At 48.4% G+C, this 3,811-nt stretch overlaps 1 protein-coding gene across 1 annotated transcript in view; it reads left to right on the plus strand.

The window, feature by feature from the left end:
* PlexA (plexin A) overlaps positions 1-3,811 on the plus strand; it is a 317,233-nt gene that overhangs the window by 28,071 nt on the left and 285,351 nt on the right. The window lies entirely within an intron of this gene.

Below are 3,811 nucleotides of genomic sequence, written 5' to 3' on the forward strand. Positions count from 1 at the left end.
CGATCGCGTTGTCATCCACCGCGTTTCCATTACGAATCGAGCGGGCAAAAAAGCGGGGCAGAACGTGGAAACTCGTTTCATCTCGCGCGACGATACCCGCCGGATCGATTCAGCCCGCGATTCGACTTTCGTTCGATTGCACGTTGAACACGCGCGGACTCGACGCGCGGGGGATTAGGGCGAGCGAAGCGGAGCCGTTGGTCGGAGTTGACCGGTGACGACCGGGTGGGTCGCCAGACGGTGGAATAACAGCGCGGTGGAGAAATTTTTCGGAACAATGGAGGATAACGAGGAAGCCCGTTTCCATGGGATTCGTGTCTTTGCGCTGGATCCTCTGGATACTTAGTTTCGACTTAAGTTCCCGGAAGTACGCGTCCCGAAACGGTGAGTAAACCGACCGAGGGCTGCGCCGCGGAAGGGGGTCGGAACCGGGGGCGGAGCGGAGAAAAGTTTCATAGTGTTTGCAAACCGAAACTCGGCTCCTTGGACTTGGTCGAGTTGCGAGATGCGACTTGGTGGAAATCGGCCGTAAAAGGGGGAAAAGAGAAAAAATAAAAGGGCGAAGAGGAGGGAGAGGAAGAAACGGAAAAAGTAGAGCCGAGGCGGCGAGATTGTTTAAACTCTTAACGATTGTTTAACTCGTTAAAGAGCCATTAGGACCCGCAAGCCAGCCGATTGCACTCTGGGAAATGTTGCGTCCATAGCGGGCTCGGCATCTGCCTCTCTCTTTTCCTTCATCGAGGATAAATTAATTCAACTTTTCTCGGACAATCGCGTTCGGTGCCCTGTGCCTTCGTTCGACCACTCGGTTTATCCTTTCTCGTCTTTGTCTCCGTGGACCGAGGTCTTGGTTGCGTTCTTTAAAAGTTCCCGGCTTTTCCGAGTTCTAACTTTCATCCCTTAACGTCCCTTAATTCCCTTTTTCACGCGACCAGTGCACGCGTCGGATGTCCTTCTTAACCCGTTTCGTCGATTGACCGTGATTGCTCTCGAATCGCCGTTTTTACTGCATTCGCTCGATAACGAACAACATTTGCATTTAAAACGTAGTCTGATCGTTTAAGAAACGAACGAGGGACTCGTCGAGGCGCTTGTATCGGCGGATCTAGAATAATCGAGGAGCTCTGTCTCTCCAAGGATGTTTCCTCTTTCATTTATTACGCTCTTATTCCGCATTAACGAGCAAGTTTTTACGAATATCCTTGCTCTCTCTCTCTCTCTCTCTGCAAAGGAAATAAAATTGCGACGAGGTAGTTGGAGGAGAGTCACGTTCGTCAAACTCCGTAGAAAAATCGTCTTCCGTCCCATCGGCGGCAGATTTTTGCTAATCCAAATCCGTTCGGGCAACAAAGGGTTCGGCGGAAGCTTTCGACGATAGAACTTGTACGTCTTCTAATCGTCTTATCGCGCAGGGTGCAGGGTCGAAGGAAAAGCAGTCGAAGACCCCGTATATCTTTCTAAATTACTCGCCAACTTTTTCCCGGCTATTTCCTTCTTTCTCTCTTTCTCTTTTCCCTTTTTTTCTTTTTTTTTTGTCCCGTGCCATTTACTTAACGAGGAATCAGAGCGAAAGAGAGTTTCGCAGGAGCAGCAACCCGGAGGAGATTTAAAGGAACGCGGGCCGTTTCTTTCGGCTGACCTCCGTTATATCCTCCGTGTTGCGCGCCTCTTCCTTCGCGATCTTTCTTTCCAACCCTTTTTTTCCGCCCCTTTTTCCCCTCCCTCCTCCCTTCTTCCCTGCTTTTCGTCGCAGCTAAGGTCGATCCAACTTGCTCGAGCGATCGCATTCGTTACGAGGAAGTTTTCTTTGGAGAAGGCGGCAGTCTCGAGGTATTTCCCACGTTCCTTCGAGGTAGTTTCCTCGTTCGGATATCTCTACGCGCTTTAAATTCGTTCTGACTAACTGCCACGGTCATAACGCTGCGTGTGCACATCTGTTTCCGAACCTTTTTTAGAAAGCTTTTTCCACGTCCTCCGCGCTTCCTTGATACTCCCGGGGAGATATCGAGGCCGCGCCGCTCGGTCATCCGATGGCGGCGGTTTTTCCCGCTTTCCACTCGTCGTAAAAGGTACCCACCGTCGAGAAATTACGGTAACTTAATTAATCGCCCAGGCGACCAGGCAACTTTTTCCCAATCTCGAGCTTCGCGGAAATATCTATCGGCCGGGGACAATAACGCGATAATTCGCGCAGCGAAGGCCACGCCAAGAAATTTTCCCGGAATACCGATCTTTCCAACCTCTTTTACCCCTTATCGAAGCTTCCCTCTTATCGCCACTGGACAGATAGCTCGTCGCGAATTCTTTATACTCGCGTACGCGAATTATATCGTGCCACTTCCTGCTTCAGTCACCCGGCTCTTAGTCACGTGTAATGGAAACAAAAGAATTTTTTCCGAGCCCGCTTTTTATCCGGTTCCCTTTCGCTTCGACGCTTTGAAATCCACGGTAGGGTCTTACAAGTTGACCTAAATCATTGTCGTTCCGACGAGTTTCAAAATTTTCTCCAAATTATTATCCTTGTAAATTAACTACGGCTATACAACGGAGGTTGCAGGCCAAGACCGACCTTTGGACTTCGAGGACCTTCGATACTATGCAGGCATCGAGGGTTTAAAGGGGTTTCGGGTTTAAAAGGACCTGCTGTCTCTTGGAGCAGTCAGTCTCAAATCAGGAACAGCGTAGCACGCTTTTAACTTTTCGCGGCACAGGATTTTAGATAATAAAATAGACTTTTAAATGAAAGAAAATTGGTATATTTTTACTATAAACCTAGGCGCACGTAGCTATTGCAATATTTCCAGGTGGGGCGAAAAATGTCCCACCCATGCATTACGGTGCATCGAAAAGGTGGGACACTTTTGATCTCTGGCATTTCTTTGGTCTGTTCAAATAAAACCTAACGGTGGAAGACACTTCCTTCCAAGCTACCACAAAGAAAGCACGTATAGTTATTCTTATAGATTGCGAGACATTATCTCAATAAAACATAACCCATCCACTGTATTAAACAACATATGAGCGATTCACTGCTCAAATCGATTAACTCCACTTTTTGAAAACTCTTAAATTTAAGCGTCAAAGCACTCAATTTTTATAGTCATAACTTTTATATTCAAGATTTTTCAAAAATTGGAGTTTTTGAAATTTGTGCAGCGAACGAGTCATCGAATATGGTTGCTTCCCTGTGTGCTAAACGCTGTGACTTCATCCTAGGAATTATATTCGGCAATTATATTCTCCGGATACACCGCGGAATGTTATTTTCCTTTCCCTGCCGCGATTAAACGAAGAAATAAATAAAAACCGGTTTGCACGATTTCGGGTTGCAAGTTTAACGCGACGCACTAACGGATACGGAGTCCTTTATCTCGGCGCAAAGTAGCATTCGTTCCGAGTGACTCGTTCCGTTTATGGCAGCACGCGCCTCCGTGCCTTCCGTCCGTTTCAGCGGGGTCCTTTAAATTTCTTAATTCGCCAGAAAAGGAACGGCACTCGGAACGGACCGGCAAGAAACGGGAAAGAATCGCTGCAACTCCCCTTTTGGCCTCGTCCCGTTATCCACCCACGCTTCCTTCTCTCCACCCGTTCTTTTTCTTCTCTCCGCTGAAAAGCCCGAGTTCACCGAATGATCGCATTTGTTACGGAGGATCGCTGCCGGGTAAAGCGGTTAGCCCCTCGCAGCTAGGTTCTCGCGCCGGTAACGGGCCCCTTCTTTAACCGCGCGTAAACCCCGGCCTCGTAATTTAGCCGTGTTCGTCGAACTATTTAAATTCCGCCCCGTCCCTCGGAATCCGCCGTTTCTTCCGAT

Source organism: Eufriesea mexicana, unplaced genomic scaffold (assembly GCF_001483705.2).
Source record: "Eufriesea mexicana isolate 0111107269 unplaced genomic scaffold, ASM148370v2 scaffold605, whole genome shotgun sequence".
In the NCBI taxonomy this organism is placed as follows: domain Eukaryota; kingdom Metazoa; phylum Arthropoda; class Insecta; order Hymenoptera; family Apidae; genus Eufriesea; species Eufriesea mexicana.